The following is a 21563-nucleotide window of genomic DNA, read 5'->3' as shown; positions in this document are numbered from 1 at the left end:
AATGACCTCATCATCTAAAAGCTGGTCTCCATAAAGGAAAAGACCCCTTAGTTCAACGTCCTGTAGCAGACATGTAAAAATCTATATGGAGCACAACCAAGAGACACACACAAAGGGAATCATTAGATTAGCCAAGGCTGTACCTTAAGCTATGTGATATAAGCCACTTTTAACCATCTGAGGACCTAAGGGCTAGATTCACGATGGGACATCAGGTTTCAGACACCTACGAAATCACTGGGATTCACAGAGCCTGAGTTCGGTTCCAGGCTCCCTAGCCAACGGGGAGAGGTAGGTGCCTAAGAATGGGATTCACCAAAGCCAGTGGGCTGAGGGGCTCCCTGCCTGTTTTTGTGATGGGAGATGGCACAGGAAAGGATGTGTGCTCGACCCTCCCCTTCTCACAGAGCTTGGAGATTGGGCTGCAGGGACCTATAGCCAGGACCCCTCTCCTGTAGCTAGGAGTCTATGCCAATTTTTGGCAAGACATGCCAGAGGAAGCGGCATCAGCATCCTCCAGCTTATAGTGTTTAGCCCAGTGCTTAGGGCATCACCTGGGCTGTGGAAGACCCTGTTCAAACCCTTGCTCCCCAGGCACATTTCCCAACTACCTCCTCTGGCTTCATTCTGAATGGGCCCTGGTCCAGCAGATGAGCTCTGAGCTCAGCTGATGGACCAGGCCTTGTGGGACAATAGCCATTCCTCCATCTATCTTCCCATTCTTTGTGGGTCATAAAGGGGCTCAGATGTCTGGATGCCTCGTGAAAGGCAGTAGCACATATTCACAGAGGCAGAAACTTAAATACCATTGGAACTTTTACATCACAAATCTAGGTGCTGAGTGAGTTCAGGTGCCCCACAGGGCCAGGCAGCAGCCAAGCTGGGTTTGTGAGTACGAGTGGCACCAAAATGTTGGACTTAGACTCCAAAAGTCACAGTGACTTGCCTACATTCTTTTCTGAATTTAGCCCTTCATGTGAACCTGGGTTGTTTTCTGGGCTCTGAGGCTGGGATTCTTAAAGGAGCGCAAGAGATCCAGAGTCCAAATTCCACCTTCAGTTTTGATGTGGGTCCTGTTTCACCACACCATTCTACAGCTGCTGCAGAGCTACAGAACCTGGGACACACTAAGAGAAGGAAATAATGAAGCCCATGCTGGGAAAATCACTAAAGGTTTATCCATCAATCTGGGCCCTTCCCTGGGTTATTTCTGGGGTGTTTTTTCCAGCAGTATCCTGCCCTGGAGATCTGAGCCTCACGAAGCCCCTGTTGTGGGAAAACCTGGGGACACAGCATTAGTCACAGGAAGACCTCAGATGGTCATAGTGTGGGCTAGTATCTCCAATCACACTATCTCCTGCATTCCCCCTGAAATAATCATGCCTGTCCCTAGTAACACATGGCACATTGTAGGAGTCAAGAGTCAATACCTCACAAAATCTGCCGTGTACGTGGTCTCAGAATCAGCTCCTCCAACCATGTGAGAAAGCCCTGGTGAAGTCACATCTCGGAGCTGATCACTGCTCTGCTGACAGGCAGGGGAATTGGACCTGGTTCCAATAATGAGACAGCCCCAGAAATCTTCTTATATAATACCTGCCCTCCTCACTAACGCTAGGTCTTGGATCAGAGATCCCTTGAAATCTCCCTCAGCTTTTCTCAGCCGGATCAAGAGAGCTGCTTCTCTGGAGACTGAAGGAGCCTGCACAAGGGGAATCATTAAGAAATTCCTGGAGTGGTTCAGTTCAGTTATGTGTTTATTTTAGCCACCCAAACCCAAACTGCTCTGCAATTCCCTGCCAGGTCGGATGGACATAAGGTGGATGTTGGGGGTGCAGGGAAAGAAACGGGCATTTGAATGGGCTGTGAATCAGAGAGAACCCCTGTGAGTGTTATTCCTGGCACTGGAGAGAAATGTGATCAAAGGGTTAGAGTGGGAGGAAAGGAAGCCATGCTACTGGGTTCTAGGCAAGCAGTGAGGTACGCTGTGGAATAGAGGTGGTGTTTTTGTTCTGTTTTTGTACAGCACCTTGCGTACTGGGGTCCTGGCCCAGGACTGATGCTCATAGGCACTAAAGCACTGACACAATAATAAAACCAGTGAATGGCTATTGAAGGGGAAATATTCAGAGTCATCAGACTTCAGTGACATCCCACTCAGTGTGCACTGAGGACAGCTCTGGGCTCTGTCACACAACTTTCTGAACTGTGCTTGTAAAAATGACTTTATCTAGGCCATTTGGACACTGCCTCAGTTTACATATCAAACTTTCATTCCCTACCTACATCTTCTGTGAGCTCAGCCAGGGACCTGAGAGTGAAACTGTCTCACCTTCTCTGTCATCATCAACAGCAACAAACGTTCTATAGGCAAAACCAAGTTTTAAGGGACTCCTGTGCATCCCCCTCTCTACCACACCCTGCCCTCACGGACCCCTCTGCAGCCCCATCCTGCTGCGCACCCCTGCTGCTTTCAGACATTTTGCAAGAGTCTTTGATGAAAAAATCATTTCACGATTGTGCTGAAAATATTCCAGCCAGGAACAGCCACCAGCCACTTTCCCAGATCTGTGTTCGCTGAGCATGGCTGGCAGGAGTAACAGCATTTACAATTTATTCTTTTATATTTTTGGCAGAAAACATTACTCAACTACACATGGTTAGTAGATCTCTGAATTGACTGAATAACTTTGCAGAGCTGCACAACACAGCTATCAATTCTTACAAATATAAAGTTCATCAGGAAAGAAAACATACGCTATACTTATTTTTGAAATGTTTTAAAAACTTTATAAAAAAGAATTTTATAAAAAAGAACTGATTTTCCAATTTTTGAACATTTTCACGAACATTTAGTAAAAATGTTCGGATTTTCATATTTCAGTCTTTTGTTGTCGTTTTTAGTAGTAGTTTTTTGTCTATTTTCCTAATAAAAATCAGCGAAGGTAGAGAAACCCTTTATGGTGGAAGAAAGGCAAAAAGCATGTTTTTTCCCCAATTTTTTTGCTTTCCTTTGGGGAAAAAAACCTGAGCATTTCTGAGAATATTTTTCATGATTTTCAATTATAAAAAAAATAACAGGGACACGTTTTCAAGCTCACCTACCTCATGTTTCTCGTATCCTGGGACCAACACAGCAGCAACAACAGTGCAAACAAAAAACATATTTTATGTCAGGGTTTGGGAAAAAGCAACTAAAACATTTGTAATGCAGTGTGGGAAGTCAGCGTTTTAGTAGAACATTAAAAATGATTGACCCATTAACTAAGGGAAAGGACACCTCAGACAATCTGATTTCCCAAAGCTTCTCTAGCTCATGATGACCTTCCACTAAACTCATCAGCATTTTTCTATTTGTCTCTCTGTAATGTGATCACTCTTGAATATGGCATTTGGTCAATTCGAAAATTTTGGGCCTTCCATTATAACAATAGTGCATCCCATCTCTGCCCAGCCTCCCAACACAGGTTAACAGTTTGACACCCTGGCTGACTTACTACCCAGAGAAGAGGAGACAAATAACTAGGAGGGAGCAATGGGGTAAAGATGGGAATGGGGCTGTGCGTATGGTGAGAATCGGGGAGAGGTGGACTCTGGGAATACTGGGTATGGGTGGCATGTAGAAAACCCGGTGGAGGAGAATTGAGAGCAATGGGAGTGCCTAAAATAGAGGGGAATGGGAGGGTCGCACACAGGAAGTTTGCCGGGGGGGGCGAGGGATTGCTAGAAGCCCTGTGTGTTTGCAATGAGCTCATCCTACAGAAACTATGAAATGTGTGATTTCCTAGTACTATGAATTGTTTCACCAATCTACTAGAATTCTTTGAGGGGGGTCAACAAGAATGTGGACCAAGGTGATCCCATTGATGCAGTGACTTAGATTTACAAAAAACTTTTGACGAGCCCACCAAAGGCTCTCACACAAAGTAAGCTGCCACGGGATAAGAGGGAAGGTTCTCTCATGGGTCGGTAACTGATTAAAAGACAGGAAACAAGGGGTAAGAATAAATGCTCAGTTTTCAGAATGGAGAGACGTAAATAGTGGAGTCCCCCAGAGGTCTCTTCTGGGCCCAGTCCTGTTCAACATATTCATAAATATTCTGGAAAAAGGGGTAAACAGTGAGGTGGCAAAATTTGCTGATGATACAAAATTACTAAAGATAGTTAAGACCCAGGCAGACTGTGAAGAGCTACAAAAGGATCTCTCATAACTGGGTGACTTGGCAACAAAATGGCAGATGAAATTTAATTTTGATAAATGCAAAGTAATGAACATTGGAAAGCATAATCCCAACTATACAAATAAAATGATGGGATCTAAATTAGCTGTTACCACCCAAGAAAGATCTTGGAGTCATTATGGATAGTTCTTTGAAAGCATCCATTCAATGTGCAGCGCCACTCAAAAAAGCGAACAGAATGCTGGGAATAATTAAGAGAGGGATAGATAATGGGACAGAAAATATCAAGTTGCCTCTATATAAATCCATGGTACATCCACATCTTGAATATTGTGTGCAGATGTGGTCGCCCCATCTCAAAAAAAGATATATTGGAACTGGAAAAAGTTCAGAAAAGGGCAACAAAAATTATTAGGGGAATGGAACGGCTTCTGTATGAAGAGAGATTAATAAAACTGGGGCTTTCCACCTTGGAAAAGAGATGGCTAAGAGGAGATATGATTGAGATCAATAAATCATGACTGGTGTAGAGAAAGTACATAAGTAAGTGTTGTTTACTACTTCTCATAACACAAGAACTAGGGGTCAGCAAATGAAATTAATAAGGGGATGTTGTGAAGGCCAAGCCCATAACAAGTTTCAAAAATGAACTAGATAAATTCATGGAGGGTAGGTCCACTAATGGCTATTAGCCAGAATAGGCAGGAATGGTATCCCTAGCCTCTGTATGCCAGAAGCTTGGACTGACAGACAGAGGATGGATCACTTGATGATTACATGTTCTGTTTATTCCCTCTGGGGCACCTGGCATTGGCCACAGTCGGAAGACAGGATACTGGGCTAGATGGACCTTTGATCTGACCCGATAGGGCCATCCTTATGTTCTTATCTTCTTATGGAAGACATGAGAATATTTATGGAAAATGAGAAAAAAATCCAAAAGCAGATATCATTTGGAACAATGGGAAACATTCTGGAGGAAGACTAAAAAGACATCTATTTGTTCAATGTTTAAGGAAATTTGTTACCTAATACTTTATGAAAGGGATCTCACTCCACCTAAGCTTGTTTGCTGGTAACCATTTCTAACGTGGTCTCTTATTCTCGAATTCACTATAAATATTGTCCTTTTTTGTCGATAAACTGTTTTTCTTTTGAAATATAACTAACCCAATGCTGTGTTTCAGCTGAACTGTTTGGTAACTCCAGTTTAACAAGCAAACCATTGAATATTTACTCTGTATAGGAGCAACGAACCTTTAACGGCTGAACTGCCCAGCAGAGGGCAGGACAGTGCAGAACACAGGTTTTTGGGAAAATTTGGGCTGAGTGTGTGCTAGGGTCATAATGTCATAAATAGCTCCCAGAGACCAAGTGATTCTGGTGTGGAAAGCATGAAGGTGAATTGACTATGTTACCCACTGACAGTTTGGAAACTTGTAACAAGGAAGAGAATGCTTCCAATTGTTTGATTATGAAGACTAGTAGCTTACCTGAAAGGGGGTTGCGTGAAAATCCTCCTGATGGGCCAGAGGCGATTCTGGATGTATGTGAAACTCAGAAGGAGTTTGGTGATTTGTCTGTTGTGCCAAAGTCAGTTCTGGACATAAATAAATCTCCGAAAGAATGTGTTCCAGTGCAGGACATTGCAGAAGAAAAGGAATTTCTTGGTGAGGTCTTGAAAGTCTGTGAGAAGGAATTGTTTCCATTGACTTTTAATGGGCCATTTTTGATAGTAAACAGTCTCTCTTCTGAGTAAAGGTGTTGGTGCCTAATGGGCAAAATCTTTCAAATGTGTATGAATCTGCTGGCCTTGCTTTAGAACCGGGATCGGCAACCTGTGGCACGCGGCTCACCAGGGTAAGCATCACGCAAGGCCAGGCCGGTTTGTTTATCTGCCATGTCTACAGGTTCAGCCGATTGCAGCTCTCACTGGCCGCGGTTCGCCGCTCCAGGCCAATGGGGGCTGAAGGAGGCGGCACGGACCAAGGGATATGCTGGCCGCTGCTTCCTACCACCCCCATTGGCCTGGAGCAGTGAACCGCAATGAATTGGATGTTAATATTAATGCGAATGTTAACTCTTGTAACTAATGTGTTGCTAATACCAAGAATTGTAAAATTTACAATGTGCCTAATCTTTTGAGGAAAACCCTTGAACATGTTAAGAGTGATACATAAGAGCACACTTCATGTTAAAAGATGTCGTGATACTAATAGTTCACAGTTAGTGCCTGTAACTCATCTGGAAATTGTACACAGAAGAAAAGACATTGCAGGTCTAATGTGTGGTATGAGAAGGGAAACTGAGGCACACTACCATATTGGTTTCATGGCTAAATGCCGAGATTCCTACACCATAAAGAACCTTAATATCTACATTGACTAGTTCTTAGCTGGGTTCCAAACATTTGCCTGAGCTCTCTCACCCTTTAACCTAAGGAAGCCAGCAACTTTGGGCCTCTGGGAGAGATTGTGACCAAGGTAAGGGTCAGTCACCATCTTTCTGGAAGACTGTGGGTGAGAGAGATTATCTCAATCAAAGCCTTGAATCAAAACTTTCTAGATTTAGATTTAGACTTTTAGCTCTGTTTTCACTTTTGTTTGCTGGCAAACATTTCTAATTTGGTCTCTCATATTTGAATTCACTAAAAATCTTGTCTTTTTTGTTAATAAATTGGTTTTATTTGAAATCTAAACCAATCCAATCCTGTGTTTCAACTGAACTGTTTGGTAACTCCAGTTTAGCTAGCAAACCGTTGAATATTGACTCCGTACAGAAGCAATGAAGCTTTAATAGCTGCTGGACAGTGCAGAACACGGATTTGGGGGAAATTTGGGAGTGGGAGTGTGCTGGGGTCAACCTGCAAGTAGCAACCTCCAAGCCAGGAACAGCCAACCAGCCACTTTCCCAGATCTGTGTTCGCTGAGCGAGGGCTGGCAGGAGTACAGCATTTACAATTTATTCTTTTATATTTTTGGCCAGAAAACATTACTCAACTACCATGGTTAGTAGATCTCTGAACTGACTGAACTATTTTGCAGAGCTGCCAACAAACCAGCTCTGCAATTCTACAATATAGAGTTCATCAGGGAAAGAAAACACGTTATACTTATTTCTGAAATGTTTAAAAACTTAATAAAAAAATTTGTAAAAAAAGACTGATTTCCAATTTTTGACATTTTCATGAACATTTTAGTAAAAAGGTCCGATTTTCATGTTTCAGTCCTTGTTTGATCCTGCGTTCTGACGAAGTGGGTATTCACCCACGAAAGCTCACCTCCAAAAGTCTGTTAGTCTATAAGTGTGCACAGGAATTCTCTGCTGCTTTTACAGATCCAGACTAAACGGCCGCCCCTCTGTACTTACAGTCTTTTGTTGTCATTTTTGTGTAGCAGTAGTAGTTTTTTGTCTATTTTCCTAATAAAAATCAGCGAGGTAGAGAAACCCTTTATGGTGGCAAGAAAGCAAAAAGCATGTTTTTTCCCAATTTTTTTGCTTTCCTTTCCGGAAAAAAACCTGAGCATTTCTGAGAATATTTTTTCATGATTTTCAATTATAAAAAAATAACAGGGACACATTTTCAAGCTCACCTACCTCATGTTTCTCGTATCCTGGGAGCAACAGAGCTGCAACAACACTGCAAAATAAAACACATTTTATGTCAGGTTTGGAAAAAGCAACTAAAACATTCGTAATGGCAGTGTGGGAAGTCAGCGTTTTAGTAGAAAGTTAAAAGTGATTGACCCCATTAACTAAGGAAAGGACACCTCAGACAATCTGATTTCCCCAAAGCTTCTCTAGCTCATGATGACCTTCCACTAAACTCATCAGCATTTTCTATTTGTCTTCTGTAATGTGATCACTCTTGATATGGCATTTGGTCAATTCGAAAATTTTGGGCCTTTCCATTTATAACATACTGCATCCCATTTCTGGCCGCCTCCAGCCAGGATAACAGTTTGACACCTTGGCTGACTTACTACCCAGAGGAGACAAATTAAGAGAGGGCAATGTGGGGGAAGATGGGAATGGGGGTGTGCGTATGGTGAGAATCGGGGAGAGTGGACTCTGGAATAGAGGTAAGGGTGGCATGTAGAACACCTGGTGGAGGAGAATCAAGAGCAATGGGGCCTAAAATAGAGGGGATGGTAGGGTCGCACACAGGAAGTTTGCTGGAGGACAGGGGGATGCTAGAAGCCCTGTGTGTTTGCAATGAGCTCATCCTACAGAAACTATGAAATGTGTCATTCCTAGTACTATGAATTGTTCACCAATCTACTAGAATTCTTTGAAGGGGGTTAACAAGAATGTGGACAAAGGAGAACCATTGCATATAGTGATTTAGATTTTCAAAAAACTTTTTGCGACGGCCCACCAAGGCTCTCACACAAAGTAAGCTGCCACGGGATAAGAGGGAAGGTCTCTCATGGGTTGGTAACTGGTTAAAGACAGGAAGCAAGGGTAGGAATAATGTCAGTTTTAGAATGGAGAGATGTAAATAGTGGTGTCCCCCAAATGATGGGACTGGCGCCAGACAGTGGTCTTCTTCTCGGCCCAGTCCCATTTCAACATATTCATAAATGTTTCTGGAAAAAGGAGTAAACGTTGAGGTGGCAAATTTGCTGATGATACAAAATTACTAAAGATAGTTAAGACCCAGGCAGATTGTGAGAGCTACAGAAGGATCCTTCAAACTGGGGTGACTTGGCAACAAAATCGGTCGAGATAAATTAATGTGATAAATGCAAAGTAATGAACATTGGGAAGCATAATCCAACTATACAATAAAATGATGGGATCTAAATTAGCTGTTACACTCAAGAAAGATTTTTGGAGTCATTAAGGATATGTTCTGTTGAAAACATCCATTCAATGTGCAGCGTGCAGACACCAAAAAAACGAACAGAATGCTGGGAATAAATAAAAAGGATAGATGAATAGCCACAGAAAATTATCAAGTTGCCTCTATATAAAATTCATGGTACGCCGACTCTTGATACTGTGTTGCAGATGTGGTCGCCCCATTTCAAAAAGATATATTGGAACTGGAAAAAATTATTAGGGGAATGGAACGGTTCTGTTGAGAGAGAGATTAATAAAACTGGGGTCTCCAGCTTGGAAAGATATGGCTAAGAGGAGATATGATTGAGCTCAATAAATCATGACTGTGAGAGAAAGTACATAAGTAAGTGTTGTTTAATACTCCTCATAACACAAGAACTAGGGGTCAGCAAATGAAATTAATAGGCAGCAGGTTTAAAACAAAAAAAAAAGAAGTATTCCTTCATACACACACAAGTCAACCTGTCGAACTCCTTGCCAGAGGATGTTGTGAAGGCCAGCCCATAACAAGTTTCAAAAATGAACTAGATAACTTCATGCGAGGGTAGGTCCATTAATGCTATTAGCCAGAATAGGCAGGAATTGGTAACCAATGCCTCTGTTTGCCAAAAGCGGGACTGGACAGACAGAGGAGGATCACTTGATGATTACATGTTCTGTTTATTTCCCTCGGGACACCTGGCATTGGCCACTGTAGGAAGACAGCATACTGGGCTAGATGGACTTTTGATCTGACCAAATAGAGCCGTCCTTATGTTTCTTACCTTCTTACGGAGACATGAGAATATTTATGGAAAATGAGAAAAAATCCAAAAGCACCGATATCATTTGGAACATGGGAAACATTCTGGAGAAGACTAAACAGACATCTATTTGTTCAATGTTTAAGGAAATTCCTGTTACCAAATACTTTATGAAACGGATCTCACTCCACTTAAGCTTGTTTTGCTGATAACCACTTCTAATGTGGTCTTTTATTCTTGACCATCACTATAAATAGTGATCCTTTTTTGTTAATAAATTGTTTTATTTTGAAATATAACTAATCCCATACTGTGTTTCAGCTGAACAGTTTGATAACTGCAGGTTAACTAGCAAACCATTGAATATTGACTCTGTACAGGAGTAACAAACCTTTAATAGCTGAACTGCCCAGCGAGAGGCAGGACAGTGCAAACACAGGTTTGTGGAAATATGGTCGGCTTGAGTGTGTGCTAGCATAATGTCATAAATAGCTCCCAGAGACAAGTGATTCTGTGTTTCTATTTTGCCTGTTGCTAGTGTGTTACTGGGTAAGATTTGACAACCTCATCTGATCAGGTGTGTCATAGCCAAGGAAGCATAAAGGTGAATTGACTATGTTACCCACTGACGAGTTGGAAACTTGTAACAAGAAGAGAATGCTTCCAATTGTTTGATTATGAGAACTGTAGCTTACCTGAAAGGGGGTTGCGTGAAAATCCTCCTGATGGGCCAGAGGCGATTCTGGATGTATGTGAAATCAGAGGAGCTTGGTGATTTTTCTGTTGTGCAAAGTCAGTTCTGGACATAAATAAATCTCCGAAAGAATCTGTTGCAGTGCAGGACTTGCAGAAGAAAAGGAATTTCTTGGTGAGGTCTTTGAAAGTCTGTGAGAAGGAATTGTTTCCATTGACTCTTAATGGGCCATTTTTGATAGTAAACAGTCTCTCTTCTGAGGAAAGGTGTTGGTGCCTAATGGGCAAAATCTTTCAAATGTGTATGAATCTGCTGGCCTTGCTTTAGAACCGGATCGGCAACCTGTGGCACGCGGCTCACCAGGGTAAGCATCACGCAAGGCCAGGCCGGTTGTTTATCTGCCATGTCTACAGGTTCAGCCGATTGCAGCTCTCACTGGCCGCGGTTCGCCGCTCCAGGCCAATGGGGGCTGAATGAGGCGGCACGGACAAGGGATATGTGGCCGCTGCTTCCTACCACCCCATTGGCCTGGAGCAGTGAACCGCAATGAATTGGATGTTAATATTAATGCGAATGTTAACTCTTGTAACTAATGTGTTGCTAATACCAAGAATTGTAAAAATTTACAATGTGCCTAATCTTTTGAGGAAAAACCCTTGAACATGTTAAGAGTGATACATAAGAGCACACTTCATGTTAAAAGATGTCGTGATACTAATAGTTCACAGTTAGTGCCTGTAACTCATCTGGAAATTGTACACAGAAGAAAAGACATTGCAGGTCTAATGTGTGGTATGAGAAGGGAAACTGAGGCACACTACCATATTGGTTTCATGGCTAAATGCCGAGATTCCTACACCATAAAGAACCTTAATATCTACATTGACTAGTTCTTAGCTGGGTTCCAAACATTTGCCTGAGCTCTCTCACCCTTTAACCTAAGGAAGCCAGCAACTTTGGGCCTCTGGGAGAGATTGTGACCAAGGTAAGGGTCAGTCACCATCTTTCTGGAAGACTGTGGGTGAGAGAGATTATCTCAATCAAAGCCTTGAATCAAAACTTTCTAGATTTAGATTTAGACTTTTAGCTCTGTTTTCACTTTTGTTTGCTGGCAAACATTTCTAATTTGGTCTCTCATATTTGAATTCACTAAAAATCTTGTCTTTTTTGTTAATAAATTGGTTTTATTTGAAATCTAAACCAATCCAATCCTGTGTTTCAACTGAACTGTTTGGTAACTCCAGTTTAGCTAGCAAACCGTTGAATATTGACTCCGTACAGAAGCAATGAAGCTTTAATAGCTGCTGGACAGTGCAGAACACGGGTTTTTGGGAAAATTTGGGAGTGGGAGTGTGCTGGGGTCAACCTGCAAGTAGCAACCAAGGCTGGTGGAGCCGCAATGTGGCTGGTATGTTGCTGACAGGCTGCTGGGGTCAGAGATATGGGGCCAGTGCTGCACCTCTACACAGACACTCAGGGTGCAGCTCGCATGCTGCTAGGCTGGTTCTGAGTGTCCCAAGTTGGGAGCTACCACAGCAAAGCATTGTGAGGCTCACAGTGTTATGGAGCAGGTGGTGACTCAAATGCTCCCCGGTCTGGATTGCGCCCCAGAATGTGACAGACACCCCCTACTCCCGATGAGAAACCTGGACTGTTAGAACCCTTGGACTTCCAGAAAATCCATATTCTTCCTAACCCTTAACCTCTGGGGCACATGAGGAATCTGTGGCTGCGCAAGGTGGGCACCATCAGGGCTTCAGGCTGACAAATGGAGACAGTTGTTAGCAGGGGACATTTTGAGAGTATAGATTGCTACTGTTCATGCCCAAACATCCGAAACTGGAGATAACCACTGGAGGAGGGCAGGTGTTTTGCTGCAGCAGGACACTCACCATTGGGGCTGAGGACACAGTCTGGAATTTGATAAACAAAGAAAATGTCCAAGCACGTTTATCAGTTAACATGGAGTTAGTACCCTTTCATGTCCGTAATGTACTAAGATTACATCATAACTATTATCATCGTGTTTCCTCTTCAGGACTCTTTAGAGGTTAATAAATGGAGAAGAAGAACCTCAGCAGCCCAGTAACAGAATTTGTCCTCTTGGGCCTCACCCAGATCCTGAGCTGCAGCAATTCCTTTACGTGGCTTTCTTCATAATCTTCGTGAACACCTGGCTGGGAAACTTCATCATCATCACCACTGTGATCAGTGACCATCAGCTCCACACATCCATGTACTTCCTGCTGCCCAGCTTGGCTTTCCTAGACCTCAGCGACTCGTCAGTCAATACTCCAAAATTGCTCTCAGGTCTCCTCTCGCAGCATAAAACCATTTCCTTCAATGAATGCCTTCTGCAGATGTTTTTCTTCCACTTCATGGCTGGAGCTATAGGGTTATGCCTTATGGGGATGGTGATTGATTGGTATATGGCCATCTATAAACCACTGCAGTACTTGACTATCATGAACCAGCGTGTGTGCATGGGAATAATGGTACTGGCATGGGTGAGTGGATTGGGTCACTTTGCTGTTCAGATTGGACTGCTCCCCCAGTTACCCTTCTGTGGGCCAAATGTCCTGGACAATTTCTACTGTGATGTCCCACAGGTCATCTAACTGGCCTGCACTGACACTCAGTTGGCTGAACTGCAGATGATCTTCAACAGTGGAGCAGTGATAATAATAATATTCATCATTCTGCTTGTTTCTTACACCACCGTCTTAGTCAAGATCAGGACACATCAGGACACATCACGGATGGGAAGCAGAAAGCTCTGTCCACTTGTGGAGCCCAGATTATTGTGGTATGTTTACAAGTCATACCCAGCATCTTCATCTACACTCAGCCCTTCAAGAAGTTCACCCTGAATAAGGTGTCTCAGTCATTTACACTGCAATCACCCCAGTGCTGAACCCGATGATCTACACGCTGAGAAATGCCGAGATGAAGAAGGCCATCAGGAGGCTGATGAGCAAAATGCTGTCCTCAGGGAAGGAGATAGAGACATAATTTATCTTTCAATGTCCATTTGTGTTAAAAACCTGATCTCAGTGACGTATCAGAGAGCAATTGTATGTGGCATGTAAAATGTGTGTGTGGTCAAATGAGTTCAAATCCTGCCTACTCATGAGAATCTCATCTCGCAAATGCATAATAGACTGAGCGCTTGTCTACACTTACTGGCAGGTCGATGCTGCGGTGATCGATGCAGCGGTGGTCGAGTTAGCGGGTCTACTGAAGACCAGATAAATGGACCGCAGATCACTCTGTCGTCGACTCCTGTACTCCACCGGAATGAGAAGAGTAAGAGGAGCATCTCCCTTTGAAATGTTTTAGTGTTGACCTCGCGGTAAGTAGATCTACGCTACGTCCTCTTGAGTTATGCTATCAATGTAACTCAAATTGCATGGTTTACATCGACTTTCCCACGTAGCGTAGACATGGCCAAGGGGTCAGAACCTTGGTATAAAGAAATAAAGCAGTCTGTGAAAATAAGACATAGCTCCATCTGGGTAAATGGGCCAGATCCCCAGCGGGAGGAAATGGGTGCATCTCACTCCATGACTTCCACTAGCTGGGGCTTTGACACTGATAATTCCTGCTTGAAATTATTCTAAGAATGATTTCACCTAATGAGGAATCCATGAAAATCAATATCCGTTTTGCCAAAGTCTGTGGAATAAATTATGTATCATAAAGAACGTACTGATTTTGATGAAGAAATTTCTATCAAATGTTCCAACAGAGAATAAGATTTTTTTTTACTTTATCGCTAATTTTTTTATCGAATATACACCACTTATCTACATTTATCATGTGAAGTCTAATCAGAATTTTTTAATAAGATAAACAAACCTACCTTCAAAAAGAATTGATTTTCATTTTGTCTACGTTACATTTCTATCTATAACTTCACAATTGAAGTTATATCTGTTTCCTTCTTCTTCTAATCCTGATATAGAAAGGAAGTAGAAGTAGAATAGGAAATATGTTTGATGGATTTTTCTTAAAATTATCCTTTTCATTCAAAAAATACAAATTTTGATTTTTCCACATTTAGTCCTTTCTTTTCTAAGAAAGAAAGAAAGTGAAATTTATGTAAAAAGTAAAAAAAGCTTTTGAAATTATACTATAAGAGAAAAAACACAGTTCTTTACACAAATTTCAAAATAAAAAATATTTTTGTAAATTTTCAAAAAAAATGTTATTAACTGCTCCTTAGTTTCATTGACTGAAGGGTGAATTCACAGCTGTCATTCTCAGTGATCTCTGTGTTTCCACCACTCATCACGACCTCTCCGTTTCATGGCACAAGGCAGCAAAAGGGAAGTGTCATAAACAGATAGTTAAGGGTTAATGTCCCTTTTACCTGTAAAGGGTTAAGAAGCTTAGTAAACCTGGCTGACACCTGACCAGAGGACCAATAGGGGGACAAGATACTTTCAAATCTTGGTGGAGGGAAGCTTTGTTTGTGCTTTTTGTGTTTTCCTTGTTCGCTCTTGGGACTAAGAGGGACCAGACGTACATCCAGGCTCTCCAAATCTTTCTGAATCAGTCTTTCTGTGTCAAAAATTGTAAGTAATAGCCAGGCAAGGCGGATTAGTCTTATGTTTGTTTTCTCAATTTGTGACTGTTTCTTTTTGCTGGAAGGATTTTTACCTCTATTTGCTGTACCTTTGAATCTAAGGCTAAAGGGGGTTTCCTCTGGGCTACATGAATCTGAGTACCCTGTAAAGTATTTTCCATCCTGATTTTACAGAGATGATTTTTACCTTTTCTTTCTTTAATTAAAAGCTTTCTTTTTTAAGAACCTGATTGATTTTTCCTTGTTTAAGATCCAAGGGGATTGGGTCTGGACTCCCCAGGAATTGGTGGGGGGAATGGTTAATTTCTCCTTGTTTTAAGATCCAAGGGGTTTGGATCTGTGTTCCCCAGGGAACTGGTGAAGTCCTTCAAGGCAGCTCAGGGAGGGGAAAGTTTTGGGGGGACAGGTAGTGCCCCAGACACTGAAATTTCTGGGTGGTGGCAGTGTTACCAGATCTAAGTTAGTAATTAAGCTTAGAAGTGTTCATGCAGGTCCCCTTTTGTACTCTAAAGTTCAAAGTGGGGGAAAAAACCTTGACAGGAAGTGAAGTAGGAAGCTACAACTCAGAAACCCCGGGGTGCAATGACCCCAGATTTGGATCACTAATGCTGCCCATCCCACCATGAGACACACTAAATTTGAAAACAATCCAAGTGATCGTTTGGATTTTAGAGCACATACAAGAGTTAAGCTTTAAAGCACACAACATGGCTGGAATGGAAAGCCAGGGCCCTTCCTCTGTGCTGGTGCATATGGACTGTTCACAGGGTACCTTTCCTTAAATACAGTGAGGGATCAGAAGCTTGAGGGAATAAACTGGGCGGATTGAGACCTTTTTGACCCGTATCACAGTAACAGTCTGAGCTCCAACACTGTGCACAAAAACAGGCCTAGAAACTTTTTATCTCTTCAACCCCCTTAGCTTATATAACTTTTTTTAAAAATGCTTTTTCCCCAGAACTTTTATCTGTGCGACTCCTAGCTCAAACGACCCTAAATCTGGGTCACTAACCCTACCTAGAACCCAACTGAAGACCACCAAATGTCAAAGCATGAAGTGAAAAGAAAGTATGTACAAACAGGTTTGGTACTTGTGACTCATCTTTGGTTTAAACTCACAGGCAAAGAATATGGATTTAAACCTGTGCAATGGGCCAGTTTCCCAGCTGGAGTAAATCAGCCATTGCTCCATCAGAATCAAGAGGCCAGATCCCCAGCTGGTGAAAACAGCCGTAGCTGCTATGGAGACAGTGGAACTTTGTCAATACACATCAGCTGAGGATCTGGTCCTTAGCTGTTAGTGCGTGCTTCTGGGTTCCTCCTAATAACCTAATTCAACCAGCCAGGGCAGACAGAGCTCTGGGTTTCTCTGCTGGCTGCATCCCAAGAGCTGTTGATGCAATGCAAGGGAACAACATCTCTGCTCCAGCAGTGGTAATGATGTGGTGTTAATGAAGGAACAGGCTATTCCAGGACAGCTGTGTTTCTGGTGCCACTGGGCTCTGAGCTATTCCAGGTCACATGATGCTACAGTAAATATATTTTTTAATTCTGCCAACCCCTCGGAACACACTTTGCGCCTCAGCCCTGCCTTGTTTTATGCCAAGGGTCCTTCCAGAGATTCTACCACTGTGTGAGATCCAGGGCAGGTGCTGTTCCCCTCTCGGGGATTGGGCTCAGCTAGGGCTGGTGCTCAGGGTGGTTTGCTCCAGAGGTGAGAGTAGAGCTGGTTTCAGAGCCCTGGAGACCATTTTCAGACATTTAGCCCCAGAGGAGGGACATCCAGCACTGTGACCATCTCTGGATCCTGCACAAGCTCCAATCAGCTCTAGAGATAGGAGGGGCTTTCAGTCCCTCATCCTATTTAGTCCATCACCTCTCAGCCAGGAGGGCAGCACAGAGCATCCATCCGTGGAGTAGATCCTTGTCTGCTGGGAACTGCAGAGAGACCCACAACTCCGGTGGAAGAACATAGAAAAGGCTGTGGGCTAATATAGTGATGGGGGCATGAGAGACAGACAGCTCAATAATGACAAACTAATCAGAACCCTGGAGGATCAAATGCTTCGCTAGCTGTGAGAAATTCCACACAAATCTGCATTGTAAGTTTGCTTTCTCAACTGAATATGTTGGTGTGTTAATATACAGGGCAGATTTAAGAACATAAATACGCATGACAGTCGGAACTCTTGAAGATTTTTACTGTCAATTTAATCTGGCACCAGACAGATTTATTTATTTGCCCATTTTGCAGCAGCAAAAATAGACTTTTCATCGAAATTGGGAAAACCCAAACATTTTTTGTCATTCTGGGAAGTGAGAACAAACAATTTTAGGTAAGAGCTGTTGAAAATTGAAGAGTTTTAGCTTCTGATATCCTTGAAAAACAAAATACCTATGGAGGATAGCAGAGATTTTCTGTGAAGATGTGTTCAATTGAAAACCCAATTTTCCTTTGAGATAATTAAAGCGGAAAAAGTCTGATTGCACTTAAATGGAAACTTAGATTTGTGCAAGGAAGCGGAAAAATAATATTTTCAATTCATATTAAAATTTCACCCCCAAGTCCTTCTGCCCCATCCCCTATTATTTCTGTTACAAAGGGCTAGTTGCAGGTTGGTTAATCTGAGTGAGGAGCGAAGCTGACAGCCAGAATATGTTTTGAACATACTAACGCCTTGAATCGAAAACACAGAGTCAAAGCTCCCAGCCAAAACCTGTCCATCTTGGCTATGCCCTAGGACATACCCACTGTATTCTCTGTCCCACACTGCAGCCAGCTGAGCGGCAATGCTGCCAAGCCGTGCTCAGAACATACACACAGTACGATACTGGCCATCCACCCCACAGCTCCCACTCCGAGAAGACAAGCCAGAGAAAGGGGTGTGGGGAATCAGTGGTACAGGGAGGGGAAGTGACTTGCCCAAGGTCACACAGCAGGTCAGTGGCAGAAACCAGAAGAGAAGCCGAGTCTCCTGCCTGTACAGACATAACGTCGCAGAGGGAAAGGATACAACACAGCAGTAATGAAGGGCTGCTACTAGTCCGTCATCACCCAGAGATGGAAATGCAGTGGGATTTGGTGCCTTGAATAATAAGAACATAAGAACAGCGGCACCGGCTCAGACCAATGGTCCATCCAGCCCAGTATCCTGTCCGTGACAGTGGCTGGTGCCTGAAGCTTCAGAGGGAATGAAGAGAACAGGGCAATTATCAAATGGTCCATTCCCTGTCACCCCTTCCAAGCTTCCAGCAAACAGAGGTTTAGGGACACCCAAAGCACGGGGTTGCACCCTGACCATCTTGGCTATTAGCCATTGATTGACCTGTCCTTCATGGACTTGTCTAGTTCCTTTTCTAACCCAGTTATATTTTCAGCCCTCACAAAATCCCCTGGCAATGAGTTCAACAAGTTGATTGTGTGGTATGTGAAGAAATTCTTCCTTTTGTTTGTTTTAAACCTACTGCCTAGTTATTTCATTGGGCAATGCCTGGTCCTTCTGTTCTGTGAAAGGGTGAATACCACTTTCCTATTCACCCTTTCCAGAACATGCATGATTTTATAGACATTTATCATATTCCTCCTTAGTCAGCTCTTTTCTAAGCTAAACAATACCAGTCTCTTCATATCTCCTCGTATGGAAGCTGTTCCATGCCCCTAATCATTTTTGTTGCTCTTCTCTATATCTTTTCGAATTTGAATGTATCTTTTTTTTTAGATGAGGCAACCACAGCTACACACAGTATTTAAGGTCTGGATGTACCATGGATTTATCTGCTGGCGTTATATTTTCAGCTTTATTATCTTTCCCTTTTCTAATGGTTCCTAACATCTTGTTTGCTTTTTTCACTGCTACTGAACATCGAGCAGATGTTTTCAGACAACGAACCACAATGACTCCAACATTTTTCTTGAATAGTAATGGCTAAGTTAGACCCCATCATTTTGTATGGATAGTTAGGATTATGTTTTCCAATGTGCATTACTTTGCATTTATCAATACTGAATTCCATCTGCCATTGGATTGCCCTGTCACCCAGTTTTGTGAGATCCCTTTGTAGCTTTTCATAGTTTGCTTTGGACGTAACAATCCTGAGTAATTTTGTATTGTCTGCAAATTTTGCCACCTCACTGTTCACTCCATTTATGAATATATTGAACAGAACAGGTCTCAGGGAAGATTCTTGGGGATCCCAAGTATCTACCTCTCTCCATTGTGAAAACTGAATATTTATTCCTACCCTTTGTTCCCAATCTTTTAGCAAGTTACTAATTCATGAGAGGATCTTCCCTCTTATGCCATGACTGCTAATTTTGTTGAAGAGCCATTAGTGAGGGACTTTGTGGAAAGCTTAGTGAAAGTCCAAGTACCCTACATTACCTGGATCATATTACAGTAGCTACCCTGCAGTCATCTGGTCCAGAGGCTGGTTTAAGTGTGGTTTATTTACCACATTTAGTAGTTTTTGCGATTTCATATTTCAGTTCCTTCAGAACTCTTGGGTGACTACAGTCTGCACCTGGAGATTTATTACTGTTTAATTTATTAGTTTGTTCCCAAACCTCCTCTACTGACACCTCAATCTGGGACAGTTCTCAGATTTGTCACCTAAAAAGAATGGCTCTTGTGTGTGAATCTCCTTCACATCCTCTGCAGCAGACACTGATGCGAAGAATTCATTTAGCCTCTCTGCAACAGCCTTGTCTTCCCTGAGAGCTCCTTTTGCACCTTGACTATTTCAGCATTGCTATCAGTATTAGCCATGTTAGTATTTACATTTCTTGCCCAAATTTAGAGCTTTCTGTTTCTCACAATCGGTACCATAGTGGCTATTAATGTTGGATTTAGTTGTACTTTATTCCAGCCTTTACACTGCATTGGCCAGATCCTCATATGGTGTAAACTAATCCATCATCCTTAGCTTTAAAGGTGATAATCCAGTATTCGCCAATATGATAATGCATCTCACTAGTGCTCTGACTCTCAGGGGTAAGGAGCACTCTCAACTTCTAGTCAATGGAAGTGAGAAGAGCTGTGCACCCTTGACATTCCCACCATGAGATAGTACGGAGAGATAATTAGGTCATTTTCTCTGTCACTCTAATCTTGCCCATTGCCCTTGTCCTTCCATCCACAGGCAGGACACAGTGTTTGGAGAGGGAAATGTCCAACCGAACCACCGTGACTGAATTCCTTCTCCTGGCATTCTCTGACGTTTGGGAGCTGCAGATTTTGCACTTTGTGATGTTTCTGGTGATTTATCTGGCAGCCTTGATGGGGAATCTTCTAATCATCATAGTTGTTGCCTTTGACCGCCACCTTCACAACCCCATGTACTTCTTCCTGATGAATTTGTCCATTCTAGACATCGGCTCCATTTCTGTCCCAGTCCCCAAATCCATGGCCAACTCCCTCATGAACACCAGGTCAATTTCTTATTCTGGATGTGTCACACAAGTCTTTTTCTTTATGTTCTTTGCTGTAACTGAGTACTCCTTACTCACCATCATGGCATACGACCGATACATTGCCATCTGCCAGCCGTTGCATTACGAGAGAGTGATGAACAGGAGAGCTTGTGTCCAAATGGCAGCCAGTGCTTGGATGAGTGTTTTTGTCTACACTGCACTCCACACCGGGAACACCTTTGCACTATCCTTCTGTGGAGGCAACATGGTGGATCAGTTTTTCTGTGAAATCCCCCAGCTCCTCAAGCTCGCCTGCTCTGACTCATACCTCCGTGAAACTGGGGTTATTGTCTTTAGTACATGCTTAGCCTTCAGCTGCTTTGTTTTTATAGTTGTGTCATATGTTCAGATCTTCACCACAGTGCTGAGAATCCCCTCTGAGCAGGGCCGGCATAAAGCTCTATCCACCTGCTTCCCTCACCTCGCTGTGGTCTCCTTGTTCTTTTTCACTGTAGCCTTTGCCTACCTGAAGCCCTCCTCCAGTTCAACATCAGGTCTGGATCTCATGGTGGCTGTTCTCTATTCTGTGGTGCCTCCAGTGATGAATCCGATCATCTACAGCATGAGGAACAAGGAGATCAAAGCTGCCCTGAGGAAACTGATGGCAGGGAGGTTATTCACCAAAAATGGACTGTCCATCTTTCATCAAAGGGCCCCATTCCAAAGCACAGGGACAGCCCCACACACACTTGGGGGCGGGGGGTTTCCCAGCCAGTGAGTTCTCCAAAGGTGCCTGTGTTATACAGGAGAGCAGAGCAGATATCACACTGGTCCTGTCTGGCGCTGGACTCTAGGAAACTCTGAATCTTCGGAAGCACACCCTTCCTTACACCCCCTTCAACTCCAGCCGGCTGGGCAGACTGCCCCGACACTCCTTCCAGCCCCCCACGGTGAGGAGAGTCCGCCACGGGCCCGCACCCCAGAGCACAGCTGGGGCCCCTTCCCCCGGGGCACTCCGCAGGCAGGGACACCCAGCCTCCCCTGAGGGGAAGGGGGGACCCCCACTTGCGGGCAGCCGATGAGAGGCGGTGGCGGGCTCAGG

General features: G+C 43.3%; 1 protein-coding gene and 2 pseudogenes across 1 annotated transcript in view; all 3 read left to right on the top strand.

The window, feature by feature from the left end:
• Positions 1 to 21563, top strand: part of LOC142047750 (Fc receptor-like protein 5) — a 194054-nt gene that overhangs the window by 98636 nt on the left and 73855 nt on the right. The window lies entirely within an intron of this gene.
• LOC116839034 (olfactory receptor 4D1-like) lies at positions 12522 to 13645 on the top strand (annotated as a pseudogene).
• LOC116839020 (olfactory receptor 14A16-like) overlaps positions 20217 to 21563 on the top strand; it is a 2061-nt pseudogene continuing 714 nt past the window's right edge.

The sequence above is a fragment of the Chelonoidis abingdonii genome, chromosome 14 (assembly GCF_003597395.2).
Source record: "Chelonoidis abingdonii isolate Lonesome George chromosome 14, CheloAbing_2.0, whole genome shotgun sequence".
NCBI lineage: Eukaryota > Metazoa > Chordata > Testudines > Testudinidae > Chelonoidis > Chelonoidis abingdonii.
The sequence above is the reverse complement of the archived record's forward strand: the minus strand, read 5'-3'. Positions and strand labels throughout refer to the sequence as shown.